The sequence below is a fragment of the Mus musculus genome, chromosome 13 (genome assembly GCF_000001635.26).
Source record: "Mus musculus strain C57BL/6J chromosome 13, GRCm38.p6 C57BL/6J".
In the NCBI taxonomy this organism is placed as follows: domain Eukaryota; kingdom Metazoa; phylum Chordata; class Mammalia; order Rodentia; family Muridae; genus Mus; species Mus musculus.
The window spans coordinates 89564834-89584247 of record NC_000079.6 but is presented as its reverse complement, the minus strand read 5'-3'; the positions used below and the strand labels follow the sequence as shown (position 1 = coordinate 89584247).

The following is a 19414-nucleotide window of genomic DNA, read 5'->3' as shown; positions in this document are numbered from 1 at the left end:
GCATGAGCCCTGACATCATCGTTCATTGCACATGTGGCTTCCTAAGCAGGTTAGATTTGCTTGTTATAAATAGAAAAGAGGATATAAAAAAAATCAGGCAGAAGCAGTGCTTTTATTACAGATGCATTTACCCTTGTAAACACGCTGGGGTCCATGATGAAGAGTTGAAAATTTGGACAAACTATATTAGAATTGTGCATGACACTCCACTGCAGTCAAATTGATTGATTTTTCATTCATTCCAAGCTAAAGTGCTGACACATCAACTCTGAGTGTCAGGTAGGGTCTCTGCAGTCAGCAGAGCCCTGCAGGGAATGTCCCTGCCAGGCTCACAGGGCAATTAGGCAAATGAAGAGCTGAAATAGAAAGAGGGGCATAGCTCTGATCCTAAGTGACAGAGGTAGAGCCATCTTTGCCTGTCCTTTATCCACGACTGACTTGATAGGAGAGGACAAAATGCCGCACCCCCTAAAACTTTGTTATTGGAAGACACAAAAAAGTAATTTGGAACAATACAAACCTCCCATCCTTTGCAGTATTTTCAGGGAAAAATTTTGGTATCCTTTCTGTTCTAATGTAAAAGCAGAGGAAAATATCAAGACAGACCTTCTTTTGCTCCCATGCACACAGCAGCTTTAACAATACTGGCTATTTTTAAAGCTGAAATTGCAGAGTTCTGGCTTCTCACACTAATTTGTTTTTGCCAGGAACGCCTGGCTCTTTGGAATACTTATATTAATGAGTTCACTGTCTGTTCCTAGAGGTCCTTGAGGGAGAACCTGCTTCTCAGGACTTCCCAGGTCTCTCGGGGACTGAAACCACACGTCTCTACAGTTCTTGCAGAGAAACTCTGTCATTACTTCGATGCTATGGCTGTAATCTTTAATGTCTGCTGGCAGTTTGTACCTTCCTTATGTCACAGGAAGAAGATGGTGAGTGCACAGCTCATTTGTTTTGGAAAGCAAGTGTGGTCTCTTCAAAATTCTTCTTAACTTATTAATCTTATTTTCAGAGATTTGTTCTTCTGAAGGTTTTGTGAAATGTATTTTTACACCAATGACTTTGCCCATAATGCATAGCTAACAGATATTGCATATTTTTAACCCAAATTGTGCTATAGGTAAGCAATAAGAAGAGAGGCAATTTTGTAATTTTTAATATTATTGGGATAATTATACAAATATGAAGTGATAGTCAGACACTATCCATGCTGGGTTCTCTGCTTGCCCTAGGTGTCATGAAAGGTCAGAGTGTGCATTGTGAAATAAATACACACTATATAAAAAAAAGGAGAATGTGATTTCAACAACTAAAAATGAAAAACGAAGGGTAAAATTAGCAAACACAATGAATGAAATTTGATTATTTTCATATCACTGTGATCACATATAGTTTAGTTCATGGGGAGTGATAAATAAATGTACACATTTAAAGTTGTGTGATTTCACTAATTCAATTACACAGTGGCCTTGAATTACCATACCTTAAATCATACATGTATGTAAGATCTAGATCGATATATAGGGTTGTAGGTACATAGAAGCTAGAGATGATAGATAGATAGATAGATGATAGATATATAATAGAGAGACAGACAGATAGAGGTGGATGGATATAATTCTTTTAATTCCATGGCTCAGTATTCAAACATATCAATAAAGGTGTTTTCCACTGAGTTAAGGTGCCTCATAGCCCAGTTCTGAAATGCAAATATTATTAGAATGTGCCTCTCTGTGTGTAGGAGACATATACAGACATATATGATCTTTGAAACATACAAGCAAAGACTCATATGTATTGAGTTTTGAATAATTCAGTGGCAATCACAAAGGAAGACTCTAGAGCACCCACTCTGGTATTAATGCAATTCAGACAGGAACAGGGAAGTTATCTTTTCTTTTTTCTTAATCCATGGCAGAACAACCACCATTTTAATAATCATGAAAGCAGGAAAGGAAACTCCAGAGGCACAATTTTCAGGAATGGTATCAAATTGCAAACAAAGTGAGCTCTATATACCTTACTGAGCCCTGTGAGCATATGTGCTATACACCAAGGGTCTGCATGCTGGTCCCTTATCAGATGAGGTCAACTCAGACATTGGTAGTCATACAAGTGAATGAATGAATCTGACTTGTGCTTTGAATGACAACTCTAAATATTTATGTATGTTAAGTGAAAATTTCCAATTTTTTTTTGTTTTTTCCAGACAGGGTTTCTCTGTATAGCCCTGGCTGTCCTGGAACTCACTTTGTAGACCAGGCTGGCCTTGAACTGAGAAATCAGCCTGCCACTGCCTCCCAAGTGCTGGGATTAAAGGCATGCTCCACCACGCCCGGCTGAAAATTTCCAGTTCTTAAGGTGAGTAAAATCAGACTATTAAAGATACTTTTACATAACCAGGTGTTGTTAGCAGCTCCTGACTTAGCACTCATACTTCAGCTGAAAAAGTCACACATTGACAGTCTTTTTAAAAGGCATGCTTGAGGAGAGAGATGGCTCAGTGACTAAGAACACTGACTGCTCTTGCAAAGGTCCTGAGTTCATTTCCCAGCAACCGCATAGTGGCTCAAAACCATCTCTAATGAAATCTGATGCCCTCTTCTGGTGTGTCTGAAAACAGCTACATATGTGTCAAAAAAATCTTTAAAAATAAAGCATGCTTGATTTTATGTGTCTCTGTATTTGTATGTGTAATGTATATGCGTGTGAGTGCATACATGTATGTGTGTGTGTGAATGTGTGGAAATCAAAGGCTAACATCCAAGAGACAGTGTTTCCTACTGACCCTGGAACTCACTGATAGGCTAGGCTGGTAGATGTGAGTTCCAGGGTCCTGTCTCTTTCTGCTTCCAACTGCTGGGATTACAGACAAGGGCTATCTTGCTTGAGTTCTGCCATGGGTAACTGGGGTCTGAACTCGGGTCCTTCTCTTTCCCTGGCAAGTATTTTGTCAGGAGAGTCATATTACCCATTTTGATTGTCACTAAGTCTCCTAAGCCTTCCTACTATATAATGTTATAGCCAGCATTCAAATGAGTTCAGATTGAAATAGACATGGTTATAATAAAAAATGTTGTTCAGTTATCTCTGTTGTAAGATATAGTCCCTTGGGTACATGCCACTGAGTTGTACAGCTGGATCATGTGTTATATCTACTTCTAATTTTTGAGGAACTTCCATATTGGTTTCTTTAGTGGTTGTACCATTTTATACACCTATCAGCATCTAATATACATTCTCTTTACCCACAGCCAAGCAAGCATCTATTGCCATTAATTTTAAGTCTTGGCTATTCTGATTGAGGTAAAATTAAATCTCAAAGTAGTTTTAATTTACATTTCCTGGATGTTTAATGATGTTGAGCAATTTTCTTGAAATCTTATTACAGAGGTAATGATCTTCCATGCTTATTGCTGCTCTAAAAATATCCTAAATGTTTATCATACAATGAATGGGTAATATAACTATGGCACATTTATACAATGGAATATTATTCAGCTGCTAAAAATGAAATTATAAAATTCACAAGTAAATAGATGAGACTGGAAATAATTATCTTAAGTGAGGTAGTTCAGATTCAGAGAGAAAAACATCAGATTTTTTTCTCATATGCTAACCTTGAATCTTTTGTGAATGTCTCACTGAGAATATCCTCAGCGGTTAGAAAAGCAGAAACTAAGGCCTCCTCCAGGAATTGGAGCCCAGGCTCTAGGAGAGAAACTAATACTATTTTTCTGGGAGAGGAAGAGTCAGTTTACTTGAATGGTGTCACTTCTGGTAGACTCACAGTCCAAGCAAGGCCTTATTCTCAAGAGTAATTGAACATTTCCCTGATGATTAAGGATGTTGAACATTTTTTTTTCACAATGGAGTACTACTCAGCTATTAAAAATAATGAATTTATGAAATTCTTAGGCAAATGAATGGATCTGGAGGGTATCATCCTGAGTGAGGTAACCCAATTACAAAAGAATTCACATGATATGCACTCACTGATAAGTGGATATTAGCCCAGAAACTTAGAATACCCAAGATACAATTTTCAAAACACATTAAACTCAAGAAGAAGGAAGACCAAAGTTTGGATACTTTGTCTCTCCTTAGAATGGGGAACAAAATACCCATGGAAGGAGTTACAGAGACAGAGTTTGAAGCTGAGATGAAAGGATGGACCATCCAAAGACTATCCTACCTGGGGATCCATCCCATATACAACCACAAAAACCCAAACACTATTGCATATGCCAGAAAGATTTTGCTGACAGGACCCTGATATAGCTGTCTCCTGTGAGGCTATGCCAGTGCCTGGCAAACTCAAAAGTGGATGCTCACAGTCAGCTATTGGATGGAACACAGGGCCCCCAATGGAGGAGCTAGAGAAAGTACCCAAGGAGCTGAAGAGGTCTGCAACTCTATAGGTGAAACAACGATATGAACTAACCAGTACCCCCAGAGCTTGTGTCTCTAGCTGCATATGTATCAGAAGATGGCCTAGTAGGCCATCATTGGGAAGAGAGGCCCCTTGGTCTTGCAAACTTTATATGCCTCAGTACAGGGGGGCGCCAGGGCCAAGAAGTGAGAGTGGGTGGGTAGTGAAGCAGGGCGGGGGGAGGTTATAGGGAACTTTCGGGATAGCATTTGAAATGTAAAGGAAGAAAATATCTAATAAAAAATTGAAAAAAATAGAGAGTAATTGAACAAGACATTTAGACTCTATTGATTTAAAAAAGATGAAACCACAATGCTGCGAGAGAAGGAAGGTGTGGAGCAACATGTCATGGGTCATGGAGGGGCTGCGGGAGTAGTGAATATGATCAAAATGTGTTCTATGATATTCTCAAACATTTCATAAAAACATTAAAAATATCTTCTAGCAGATATCTCATTGGATAACACTATTTGCTGCCAAGCCTGATGACTTGAGTGTAATTACTGGCCCCAGGTGGTAGAAAGGGAGAACTGACTCCTGCTAGTTGTCCTCTGTCCTCCACTTCATGTACATGTGCCCTCAGTGCCTCCCCTAGATAATAAATATGTGAATAAATGTAAAAAAATAGAAAAAATATGTGCTAAGCATGTAATTTTGTAGTTTTTTCATTTATTTATTTATTTATTTATTTATTTATTATTGGGTATTTATTTCATTTACATTTCCAATGCTATCCCAAAAGTCCTCCACACGCTCCCCCACCCAGTCCCCCACCCACCCACTCCCACTTCTTGACCCTGTCATTCCCCTGTACTGAGGCATATAAAGTTTGCACGATCAATGGGCCTCTCTTTCCACTGATAGCCAACTAGGCCATCTTCTGATTCATATGTACCTAGAGACATGAGCTCCTGGGGTGGGGGGAGGTACTGGTTAGTTCATATTGTTGTTCCACCTATAGGATTGCAGATTCCTTTAAGGACACATGCTCCACTATGTTCATAGCAGCCTGATTTATAATAGCCAGAAGCTGGAAAGAACCCAGATGCCCCTCATCAGAGGAATGGATACAGAAAATGTGGTACATTTACACAATGGAGTACTACTCAGTTATTAAAAAGAATGAATTTATGAAATTCCTAGGCAAATGGATGGACCTGGAGGGCATCATCCTGAGTGTGGTAACCCAATCACAAAGGAACTCACACAATATGTACTCACTGATAGGAGGATATTAGCCCAGAAACTTAGGATACCCAAGATATAAGATACAATTTGCTACACGCATGAAACTCAAGAAGAACGAAGACCAAAGTGTGGACACTTTGCCCCTTCTTAGAATTGGGAACAAGACACAGGAAAGGCCGGGCGCTGAGCGGCGGGCAGCGGAGAAGATGACTGCTTCTTTAAAACGCTTCGAAATCATTGGAAGAAAACTATAGCTGGGCTCTGTTTGCTGACATGGGGAGGTCACTGGCTCTACGGGAAGCACTGTGATAACCTGCTAAGAAGAGCAGCCTGTCAAGAAGCTCAGGTGTTTGGCAACCAGCTCATTCCTCCCAATGCACAAGTGAAGAAAGCCACCGTCTTTCTCAATCCCGCAGCTTGCAAAGGCAAAGCCAGAACTCTATTTGAAAAAAATACTGCTCCAATTTTACACCTGTCTGGCATGGATGTGACTGTTGTCAAGATGGATTATGAGGGACAAGCCAAGAAGCTCCTGGAGTTGATGGAAAGCACTGATGTGATCATTGTTGCTGGAGGAGACGGCACACTGCAGGAGGTTGTTACTGGAGTACTGAGAAGAACAGATGAGGCTACCTTCAGTAAGATTCCAATTGGATTTATCCCGCTGGGACAGACCAGTAGTTTGAGTCACACTCTCTTTGCTGAAAGTGGAAACAAAGTCCAACATATTTTCAGACGCCACACTTGCCATTGTGAAAGGAGAGACTGTTCCACTTGATGTCTTGCAGATCAAGGGTGAAAAAGAACAACCTGTGTATGCAATGACTGGCCTCCGGTGGGGGATCCTTCAGAGATGCTGGCGTCAAAGTTAGCAAGTACTGGTATCTTGGTCCACTAAAAACCAAAGCAGCCCACTTTTTCAGCACTCTTCAGGAATGGCCTCAGACTCATCAAGCCTCCATCTCTTACACGGGACCTAGAGAGAGACCTCCCATTGAGCCTGAAGAGACTCCTCCCAGGCCGTCTCTGTATAGGAGAATATTACGCAGGCTTGCCTCATTCTGGGCACAGCCACAGGATGCCTCCTCCCGAGAGGTAAGCCCTGAGGTCTGGAAAGATGTACAACTGTCCACCATTGAACTGTCCATCACAACCCGAAACACCCAGCTTGACCTGATGAGCAAAGAGGATTTTATGAACATTTGCATTGAACCTGACACTGTCAGCAAAGGAGATTTCATAATCATAGGAAGTAAGAAGGTGAGAGACCCTGGCCTGCGTGCAGCTGGCACCGAGTGCCTCCAAGCCAGCCACTGTACTCTGGTTCTTCCTGAGGGAACTGAGGGCTCCTTCAGCATTGACAGCGAGGAGTACGAAGCCATGCCGGTGGAGGTCAAACTACTGCCCAGAAAGCTGCGGTTCTTCTGTGATCCGAGGAAGAGAGAGCAAATGCTGCCGAGCACATCCCAGTGAGCGACAGCATGGCGGGCACTCCCAGGCTGCACTGCAAGCCACCAGTGGGACCACACGGGGATGTGTGTGCTTCTGTCCCCAGAGGGTCACAGGATCCCAAGGGAATTTTCATGGCAAGTACCCCCAGCCCTCCTGTTTGCTTCCTAGAGCACATACCATGTCATGCACTTGTTTGTGGTCAGTACCCTGTTAACCCCTGCTTTCCTTATGTTGAGGTAGTTGATCCCTCTTACACAGTGGTTGTCTCAGGCTGGGTCTAGAACGTTCTTGTACTCCCTGAGTTGGGAAGGGCTGGAGTTTTGTGATTGTCCCACAGTGGAGAGTGGAATCTGTAGACCAAGTTCCTGTTTCGGTTCTCTGACCGTCCTGGGGCACCCCGGGGAGGCAGCTGCTGTCTCCGGGAGCCTCGCCCTCTTTCTGGGCTCTCTCATGGGTGCTGCTCCTTTGTGAGCTCTCTGCTTTGGTTGGTTGGTCTCATCCGGAAAGCAAATGTGAGGTTGTTCCCTCTTTAGCCATGGCAGACGTATTGTAAAACGCTATTTTAAAACAAACTAGTGCTTCCTCATTGTTAGTTTGCATGTGTACAACTGAGGCGCATGTTGAAAACTAACTGACCTGGGACCTACCCCCAGGTTGACTTTGTAACTCAACCTGGCAGGAAGCTAGGGTTCTTCATTTTTAAAAAACTGCTTCCCCAGGTGAATCAACCATACCGGGAGAAAGTGTTTTAAATCTACTTCATAAACTTAAATGTATTATATATATATATATTTTTAAAAATCACATATTTGTGTTGACATCTATTGTTTCCATGGGAAGTTAAACACTTGTCAGTGTACTTACTAGTATTGTGTAAATATTGTTTAAAAATAAAAACTGTTTGATCATTCTTTAAAAAAAAAAAAGAATTGGGAACAAAACACCCATGGAAGGAGTTACAGAGACAAAGTTTGGAGCTGAGACGAAAGGATGGACCATCTAGAGACTGCCATATCCTGGGGTCCATCCCATAATCAGCTTCCAAACGCTGACACCATTGCATACACTAGCAAGATTTTACTGAAAGGACCCAGATATAGCTGTCTCTTGTGAGACTATGCCAGGGCCTAGCAAACACAGAAGTAGATGCTCACAATCAGCTATTGGATGGATCACAGGGCCCCCAATGGAGGAGCTAGAGAAAGTAACTAAGGAGCTAAAGGGATTGCAATCCTATAGGTGGAACAACATTATGAACTAACCAGTAATTTTGTAGTTTGGGTTCAGTGATAATTAACACTATTGGGAAGCAGGATACCCTTTCTAAGGTAAAATTCTTTCCTTTTAATAGTTTTTGTATTTCTATTCTATTCTATTCTATTCTATTCTATTCTATTCTATTCTATTCTATTCTTTATTTTGAGACAAGATTTTTTTCTGTCTGTAGTTTTCACTGTCCTGGAACTTGTTCTGTAGACCAGGCTGGCCTCAAACTCAGAGATCTGTCTCTTTCTGCCTCCCAAATGCTGGAAATAAAGACAAGGAGCTACCACCACCAAGTCCGAGGAAAAATTCTAATAGTCTGATATACAAATATACCACTATCAACACTCTGATACTAAAATAGTCAGTTGCAGAATGTAGAGCTGTTTGGAATATAAATAAATATCAAGAGAGAAGCAGTGATTAGGGAAAGAACATAAAGCAAGCAAACAAACAGATCATCATGCATCCCCAGCCACACACATGCTCAACTATACAGTACTAATGTTCCCTGAGGGAAACACAGAAGGACAGTTAAGCCTACTGGTCAGTGGACCCCACTCCCTGTCACACTACATAATCATGTGAATCGGTTTGACTGGTGACTTTCCTAGATTCTATGCTGCCCCAACCACAGCCATTCCTTCGCACTGCCTTTCTCTCTACTTTGGCCATGGGAATGTATTGCTTCGTTGCCTTTGTTGGGATTCTTTGTCCATCTGGTTGACAGGAAAAGGTCAAAGCCTGGGCATTTCTATCTTATTTTATTTATATATACTAACCTATTTTAATTAATTAATTAATTAATTTTTTTTACGCTCCATATGTTATTCACCCCACCCCACCCTAACCCACGTGACCTCTAAACTCGCTAGGGCCTCCAGTCTCTTGAGGGTTAGGTGCATCATCTCTGATTGAACACTGACTTGGTAGTCCTCTACTGTATGTGTGTTTTGAATTACACATTTTTTAGATTACAATATAATTACAACATTCCTTCTTCCTCTTTTCTCTCTGCAAACCCTCTCATAACCCCTCCCCACTCTCCTTCAAACACACAGCTTCCATTTTCACTAATGTTTCTGAGTACATCTCTGTGTATGCTTACAATATATGGTCACAAACATAACTTGTTAAGTCCCAGTAATGTTTCTTATATACATGTTTTCCAGGCTGATCACACTCAGCAACCACCTGGTGTGTTCTTTTCTGGGTAGATGATCTCTCCAGCTCCCCACTGGCCTCAATTGCCTATCGTTCTTTCTACAGACCTTGCAGACTTTCCCCCTCCAGGCTAGCATGTCCACTAATATCACTGTTCAGCTCACATATCAACAGTCACATTGGTGAGACTTTATTGGGATGGCTTCTGTTAAATTTAATATTTACAGAGATTCTCAGTTCATGTTGTTTTTGCTAAAGAAGATGTAAACACAACTTACGCATAAATAGAAATTGCTTAGTTTTTGTCATTTCTTTCTACATGTTTCCATAATAGGATTTCTCCTCTGGTTTACAATTTCAGAATTCTCAGTTAATTATGTCAATCAAATATAAGCAGTAGGACCCAGAATCTTTGTGATTTAAAAGCCTATATTTATAGAACATTGAATAATATTTTCCTTTTCTTTGCCATGGTTTGACATCAGTTTATTTCTACGTTTTTCTCGTATTTTTCTGTCCATTTCTGTGTTTATATGCTTGTATTTTTCTATTTATCACCTTACTTTTTACTCATCTTGTCTGACTCTATGTCTTTTCTTCCCTGCATGTTATTGTGTTCCATGAACTATACACTAAACATGGATCACAGGAATATTTATTATCCAAATCAAGTCACAGAGCACAAAGAACTTTATGTAACTGCAGCCTGTAAGCTGCAGCTATCTTGGGGAATATATTAGTTAAGGTTTTACTGCTGTGAACAGACACCATGACCAAGGCAAGTCTTAATAAAACGACATTTAATTGGGACTGGCTTACAGATTCAGAGGTTCAGTCCATTATCATCAAGGTGGGTGCATGGAAGTATCCAGGCAGGCATGGCACAGGCAGAGCTGAGAGTTCTATGTTTTCATCCAAAGGCTGCTAGTGGAAGACTGACTTCCAGGCAAATAGGGTGAGGATCATATGCCCACACCCACAGTGACACACCCATTCCAACAAGGCCACACCTCCAGATGGTGCCACTCCCTGGTCCAAGGATATACAAACCATCACAGGGAGATATGAGTGTAATCAAGAATAGACAAAACTAATTTTCATTCCTTGTCTAGGTGTGTTCTAGTTGTATGAATCAGGACGAAGCCTCTTAACAGCTCATGTCACATTTTTATTGTTCAGTTGAAACAGTTAATGTCAATGCCAAAGCTATACGTTAGCAATTTGACTACTACTACTACAACTACAACTACTACTTACCTTTAGTAATGATGGTAAAAATGGAAAGGAGAAAATTATAGGTGGATATTCCCTTCCCTTCCCTTCCCTTCCCTTCCCTTCCCTTCCCTTCCCTTCCCTTCCCTTCCCTTCCCTCATTATTGTTACCCTCACTTTCCTCCTCTTTCTCCCCCTTCTCCTCCTATTCTTCCTTGTTCTTTATTGAGGCTTGTGTTCTAATCTTTTCTTTCTTATACTGCATTTTAGGACTGTCCTTCTAAGCAAAAAAAAAAAAAAAAATTGCAGATTTTTTTTTAAAGGAATGGTATCAATAGTGCTTAAGTGGCAATTGAATTCTTCTGAACTCTTGCCTGGCTTGTTGCTAGCCCTCTCTTGGAAAATATTGACAGTTTTTACAAACTCAGCAACCTTAAATCAAAGTACATTGACTCAAACTGTTCATCGGCCCATCTGAGCCTTAGGGAATTGTTGGGCTGGAGGGACATACTTCTCAACAAACCAGAATCCTGAATGACTTTCTGGTAGAGTAGCTTATATAGGACTCTGGTAGATATATAGTAAGGTACATCTTACTAAAAATACAAGCTGATTATGATGTTTATAGAGATGTCATATGCAGTTCTTGTATGGGAACAGCAGTATGAAAATACACTAAGAAGCAAGATAACTGAAAGTCTCAGGCAGCTACATGAGTGGATTGATAAGACACATATAATATATAGTACATACACATATAATAATATGTAATATAATTTCGATATATAGCTTATAAACTCTTAAAATTTCAGCTTTTTCTAAAGTGATTTTCAAAGGTTTGCACAGGACTTTCAATATTGATTTTCATAGTACCTACAGTTAGAATTTCATTCTTTGATTTGTTCCATGACTTTCAGGTTTTAGATAGGATTTACAGCTATGCTGAAGATAATATTTTATATTGTTTTGTATCTATTTAAGCAATTTGCTAACTAAGGAATAAAAAGAAAAACTACATCTTCCCAAGGTGTTCTGACCTTTTCAACCTGGAATATCAGTTTGAAATTGTTGAAAAATCAAATTCTACAGAAGGAAGAAAAGCAAAGAAGCTGGAATGAAAGTAAAAATAAGAATTTTTTAAGTTTTATTTTACTTAAAGATAAGCATTGCCATTTTTTTTGTTTAAAAATTTTAATTAATTAATTTTAGTATATGAGTACACTGTCACTCTCTTCAGACACACGAGAAGAGGGCATCATACTCCATTACAGATGGTTGTGAGCCACCATGTGGTTGCTGGGAATTGAACTCAGGCCCTCTGGAATACCCGTCAGTGTTCTTAATCACTGAGCCACCTCTCCAGCCCTGGGCATTCTTAATGGAATCCAAATATCTGCATTCATTATCTCCAAGAGGTGGATAGCGTGCATATACAGAAACACTGGCTCTATCAGTTCAGACATAAGACTGTCAGGATTAATATACTATGTAGTTTGATATTATAGAATTGGTTCTAGTGAGTCATTTACAGTCTTTTGAAGAGTAAAAAGTATAATATATGGACAATAGAACTTAGCATCTCAGAGGGACCTCCAGTTTAGTACAGAAGCAATGATGGTTACTGCCATCTGCTTCTAAGAGCTCTGTCTTGATGCTACCAGCAGATTTTTCTCAATAACTCCTTAAACTTATTCAGCTATTCAAAATTACTAGGTCTTCAAGTGGCATGTGTTCGATGTTTCCATTTTTAATATAACCAACAGGGAAGTTAATCCTTGGAAGAGAAAGTCAGAATCGAACCTAAAAGACTACATAGTGACGATGACCATGATATTAAAAAGAAGTACACTTTTTTTCTCCCATTCTGTTTATGAAAACGTAATCTACATTTCTTGACCTCAAATTTCCTATTTACCATATATTTCAATATCCATGCAGCAACCAGTATGACTCGTACATTGTGATTCCTTACAAGCGTATTCTTTATTTGGGGCAGAAGAAAGCATCTTATTTTATCATTGCACATAAAGAAGCTCATCAAAAATCAAGTAAGTTTAAGAACAATTCTTGAAAGATTGCTAAGTCTTCAGAATATAATATGTCACTGTTTTTATTTTTCAGGCAAGTTCATACTTCTTTCAACATTAAGATATTAAATATGTTTCTACTACCATGGTGTGTTGGCACTGTGATAGTCAGCAAGTTATGGAAATAAGGCCATGTGTTAGAAGTAACATTGACTAAAATAAAAATTTCCTTAGTACATTCATTATTTTTAGCATAGAATATTTCCTTTAAAAAGTGAAATGCCAAGAATTAAGGGCAGCACAATTAAGAGTTCATAAAAGGAAAACCCTTCCTTGCAGCCAGAGAAACAATCAATCAGCTAAAGAAGAAACCCACAGAGTGGGGTAGCACTTTTGCCAGCTATACCTCTGACAGCTGATTAATATGCGGAATATATAAAGAACCTAAAAACGCCCCTATGTCCCATTCAAAATAATAAATCTGGCATCTGGACTGAGCAGTGAATTCTCAAAGGAAGAAAAAAAATGGTTAAGCAACATCTTAAAAACTGTTCTTCCCTAACAATTGGTAAAGCATGAATCAAAAAAAAAATTGAGATTTTATCAATTTCAAACATTTCAACATTTCCTTAATTTCAACAATTTTGTGATCACCAAAACAGCCATCAACAAATTCCTAAGTGGGTGTGGGAAAAAGAAAACCCTAATTCAATGTTGGTGCTACTGCAAACTGGTTCAGCAACACAGAAAACAGTGTAGAGAATCCTAAAAAAACTAAATATAAATCTACCATATGCTTCAGGTATTCCTAAATGTCCTTTAATCAAAAAATGGATAATGAAAATGTGGTACATATATACTATGGAATACTATGCAGCCATAAAGAAAACTGAAATCACGAACTTTGCAGATAAATGCATGGACTAGAAAAGATCATATTGAGTGAGATAACCCAGATCAAGAAAAACAAACATCACATATTCACTCTTAGTATTTTATCTCCAGCTTTTCAGATGAGAGTATTACAGAAACAAAGTAAAACGGGTCCATTGTGGAATTGGGGTGGAGAAGGAGCAATCGATGGAGAAGTACAGGGTGCAACAAATGAAATGAAACAAATGAAGAGGCTCTAATTAGGGAAGAGAGTGGATATAAATACAGGAGAAAGAAAGATAAACTAATACTTAGTATGTCTGAAAAGTCTTAAAAAAGATTATGCCATAGTCTGTTTAAAATACCTATGATGCATATAAGTTAGTGTGTAAATAATTTGCATATATAATATACTTATGTATATATGTATATTATTTTTACTTATTATATTTATGTATATATAGTATATATTTAAAGTATACATAGTTTAAATTTAAACTATAAATTTAGATAGAATATAAATTTGTATTTTTATTAAATTTAAAGAAATTTAAATTTAAACTATACACATATAGTTTAAATATATGCAATATATGCATCTGCTCCACCACTGGGTATGGCTACCTGGGAAGGTGGACCGCAGGGAGTTTGACTGCGTTTATCCTGCACTGTGCTGGACAGGTGCTGGGCCATAGGGAAGAACTGAGCTAAACATCCAGGCTAGTAAATTACAACTTAAAGAAATATTGGAAGCATTTAAAATATACTGCAATGTCTTTTTAGTCAATAACGTTAACATTTATTTTAATTCTAAAGAAACTAAGAGCTGGGGCTGTAGAGATGGCTCAATGGTTAAGAGCATTGCCTGCTCTTCCAGAGTTTCTGAGTTCAATTTCAAGAAATCACATGGTGGCTCACAACCATCTGTAATGGGATCCAATGTCTTCTTCTGGTATGTCTCAAGTGAGCAACAATGTACTTACATACATAAAATAAATAAATACATTTAAAAATAAAAAGAGATGAGCTTGGATTTTACAAAATAAAAATAAGTAAAACAAAGCAACTTCCTTTATTAATTATTCCTTTATATTACTTTTTAAAAAGGGGAATAAGTATCGTCTTGTATTATAATATAGAAATATGGAAACAATTGATGTGTTTTAGGATTCTTTGAAATGTACATTGTATAACAATGAGTTCCATGCAAAACATATATGCATACAAATAAATAAACATAAACCTCTTGGCTACAAGTTTTATAATTTTAGTCACAATTGTTACACAAAGTATGATATATGTGAACAGGAAAATTGATTATAGCACCAGTTGAACTAAATTCCTTTTAGAAACACTTTTAAAAGGAATTTAGTTCAAGTGGTGCTACAATCAATTTTCCTGTTCACATATATCATGCTTTTTAAAAAGTGTTTGTAGCCCAGCAGTGGTGGTACATGCCTTTAATCCCAGCTCTTAGAAGGCAGAGGCAGGCGGATTTCTGAGTTTGAGGCCAGCCTCGGCTATAAAGTGAGTTCCAGGACAGCCAGGGCTACACAGAGCAACCCTGTCTCGGAAAAAAAAAAGTGTTTCTAACAAGTAATAAAGCTAGAAGACTCCATTTCATTTGAGTTTTAACATCTCTTTTAAAGCTCAAAATGTAAACAGCTGTCACTTAAACACCATAATAACACAGATTCTGAAAATACAACTGCTTTGCTGCCATTGCAGAAGTGACAGAATGTGACAGAAACACATTGCTTACATCGTCCTAGTGCAGAACTGACACATAGCATGGACCAGACAAGTCACATCTGCGTTAAGCAGGAACCCGATCATGACCAGGTTGAAAAAGACTTGAAGTACCTTCTGATTGTACTGTTTTTGCTCATTCTGACTAGTAGTTAAAACATAAACAATCGGTGACTTACTGAGTTGCTGGTTATGCTTGGCCATGAAACACAAAGATCTAGTAAAGCTCTCTGGTAGCCACACTTCTCTCCCCTCTCCACTTTGTCCCATCTCTATTTTTTCATTGCCTTATTATAAACATCTTCAAAAGACTTGATGCTGGTCTGCTCCACAGCTGGTCAACATCCCATGGTAAGGCACATGTAATCGCGGGTCCCAGGAAAATACACTATTCACCCAAGGACTTTGTTAAAAGAGACCTAGTGACTGCTGGATTGTGTGTGATGCAAAATACCATCTTAAAATTCATTTCAATGATTTTTAAATTTTGTGTCATAGTTTTGTATGTCTGTGTTGTGCATGTGTGTGTGAGGTATTCATCAGTACAACTACACATGGGACCCAGAATCTGACCCTAGGATGTCTTCATTAATCGTTTATCTATCTTAGTGTTGGTAGACAGGCTCTCTCACTGAACCTGGAGACTGTAGTTTAGGGAAGAACTGCTGGCTGATGAGTCCTCAGTATTTGCCTGTCTTTGCTCCATAGAGCCAGGAAAGCACAAAATCCAAATGAACAGAAGTATGGCAGAATAGTCCCCTGTAGACATATAGACTATGCCTGGCTTTTCCCAAGGTCACTGCACACCCAAACTCATGTCCTCATGCTCAGACTAAGCCTCTTTACATACTGAGCCATTTCTCCAGACCCCTGGTTTTTAAATTACAGTGATATCTAAGAGCATTTCTCTTTTATTTCCTTTTTTTCTCTTCTCTTCTCTTCTCTTCTCTTCTCTTCTCTTCTCTTCTCTTCTCTTCTCTTCTCTTCTCTTCTCTTCTCTTCTTTTTTCTTTTTCTGATTTTTTATTAGATATTTTCTTTATTTACATTTCAAATGATAACCCCTTTCCCCGTTTTCCCCTCTCCTGGAAACCCCCATCCCATCCTCCCTCCCTCTGCTTCTAACTGAAAGAATTCTCATAGATTTTCATGAAATACTGAATTTCTAAGCAAGTAAAATCATTTAACCAACTTAGATAAAATGACTACGTAGACTGCAAAAAAATCTTTGTACATTGCATTTGTATCTTATAAATAATAAAGTTATTAAAAACTTTCATGTTTTACAGAGTTAAAATATGTATGTCTTTATTATATGTATGTATTAAGCTTGTCACTAATTCAAGGTCAAGTAGCTTTATAACTTTAATCATTTTACATAAAAGTATGGCAATATTTTCTAAATAATATGTAGGGGTGTTGTTACTATTATAACACTCCACAAAAGCCTTGCTCCTTCACAACTCCTCACTTTCACAATGGCTCCCAATCTCTTTATTAGATGTATCAGTACATAGTTCCCATTGTCTTTTTATTGCCTGTTGTTCTGAGGACTGTATGGAAGGTCTCATGGTCATGCTAATAGGATTAATGGAGGAGTGACAGGCCATCTAGCTGAGTGCTCATCAAATTAAAAATAAATGAATAACTAAAAAAAAAATCATACAAATGAAACAAAAACAGAACAGTGGACGAGAACAAGTGTCAGTTTTCTATACTGGTTATAGAAGATGGTTGTTGTTCCACAAGCGTGTCTACAGAAGAACCCTGCTCTCATCAGTGCTGAGCAGACAACACTTGTGCCGAGTGATGATTTTTAAACACCTTCCCTCTTATATTCTACTATCTTAAACAAGTATACATATGTATTCCTTATATCTAAAAGATGAAATGTAATTATGAGAACACAGTGTCTGAAAGCAAAGGTATTGACAACAGGTACTACACTTAACAAACTCTGGCTAATTATTGTTGACTTGGCAATTGTAGAGTCTCCTAGGAAGAAGTATTTTCAGTCAAGAAATTGTCTCCACCAGGCAGGTCTAGGGCCACGTTGCTGTCTCTTTACTAATTGATTCAGGGATGCACAGTCCACTGTTGTCAGTGACATATCTAGACTGGTGGGCCTGGGCTGTGTAAGGACAGTAGCTGAGTAAGTCAGAGGAAGTAGCAAGTAATGAGCATTCTTTCAAGGTTTCTGCTTCAGTTTCTGCCTCACGACTCCTACTTGAATTTCTATATTGCCCCCTCCCCTGTCGATGGGCTGCAACCTGTAAACTAAACAGACCCTTTCTTCTTGCAGAATGAGTTTGGTGAGTATTTTATCACAGCAACAAAGTCCAAACTAGGACAGAATACCTAAGATAAACCAGCTGTTGCTCAACAGCGTTAGAAGTTGGCAATAGTTACACTCTTGAAAATCAATTGTACTTTCCGTACTACTACAAAGTCACTGGGATAACTGGAGCCATGGAAACTGGATGGCATGGAAAATAAAATGCAAAATGTTGATTCCAGACTGAATCCTGAGGGCAGCTTTGTGAAGAGTCTATGACTAGTTATATATTCTTGGGAACATTTGTAAAAAAAAAATTTTAAAGCTCATTGGTAGGAAAATATATCACTCTCTCTGTGTGTGTTGCTGTGGTCTCCTACATTTTTTTCTCTGCCCCTTCCCTCCTTTGCAAATTTCTAGCTCATCAGGTTGACAATAGTCTCACTCTCATGGGTGGATGTACAGTATTTAACACAGAAAAGCCTGGTATGATCATTCCCTTTCATTTTTCTACTCTTGCAAAGTGGAGATTATATGAAATTGTACAACCACCACTAAAGACTCAGCTAAGACAAAATCAGAGTTGAAAATGAAGTAAAAAAGGAAGGGGTAAGGAGTAGGGAAGAAAAGGAAAGGAAATGTTATCAATGGCTTCTCTTCCGATCCTAAGCCTCAACTCCTCCCATTGTCAGACTCATCCCTTCCCATCCTCAACCTGATCTCTTCCTATCCACACCCTCCTCACTTCCCACCCTGAACCTCATCCCTTCCATCCTCGTCTCATCTCTTCCCATTCTCTACTTCATAATCCCTATCCTTGAGCTGAAAAGTCACCTAAACTGTGTGGCCTTTTATCAATTTGGGTTTTTAAAAATCTATTTATTTACTCTATGACTTAAAAAGAAAAGGTGTGATATATAAAACAAAGAATCAGCTATTCCAGGTGGAGAAAGAGTAGACAAGGCAGTAAGATGGGCCTGTCAATCATGATCACCTCTACTGAAGCACTCTGAAGTTGGGCAGACTTATGCCAGGTTAAGAACCCCTTTACCTTAGTTCACCTGAACCACAAACTATGAGATCTGCATATTTTAAGTCTTAATTCAGTTGATAAGAGTAATGGAAACCATGTAACAAGAAGGATTTTTAATATCACTGGATTGCAAGCAGAAAATTCTACCAATGAGCTAATTTAGAAACAAGCAAACTGCCTCTTTCTTGTGCCAGCACAGACTAAAATTATATTTCAGGTTCAATACAGACACGGGCACATACCTGTTCTCTGGTCCACACACACCTAGGCTATGTTTTGGTGATAGAGAACTACTGAGTTTAGGAAAACTCTGTAATGTTTCCTAAACTACTAGATGAGGAGATGGGAGCATACAGTAGAGCAGGTGAGGATCAAAGTGAGAGAAAACAAAATAAAACAAAAATGAATTTCGGTTTCAGTGAGGTCAGGAAGGGATAGGAGTCACATCTGGAATGGTGTCTTTTCTTGCATTCTTGAATTTCAAGGGAAGAGTTTCATTCTCTAAATTCCAATTGTTTAAAGAAAAAAATCTCAAAGGAATAAATTCATAGGTAAACTTGGCACTCTTGGGTGACAAGGTGATAGGAATGTAAAACAAACGGAAATGAGCTTAAAACTATGGATTATGAGCAACCATTTAGATGGAAGTAAAAAAAAAAAAAACATATGGGAGGAAAACAGTTTGCCATCTGACCCTAAGCTTTCCTGTTTGCTTAGTCAAAATCCATTTTGAAAAACTGTATAAAA

General features: G+C 38.6%; 1 protein-coding gene and 1 pseudogene across 2 annotated transcripts in view; one reads left to right on the top strand and one right to left on the bottom strand.

The window, feature by feature from the left end:
- Hapln1 (hyaluronan and proteoglycan link protein 1) overlaps positions 1-19414 on the bottom strand; it is a 71304-nt gene that overhangs the window by 27585 nt on the left and 24305 nt on the right. The gene's annotated exons all lie outside the window — the stretch shown is intronic.
- Gm8546 (predicted gene 8546) lies at positions 5785-7289 on the top strand (annotated as a pseudogene).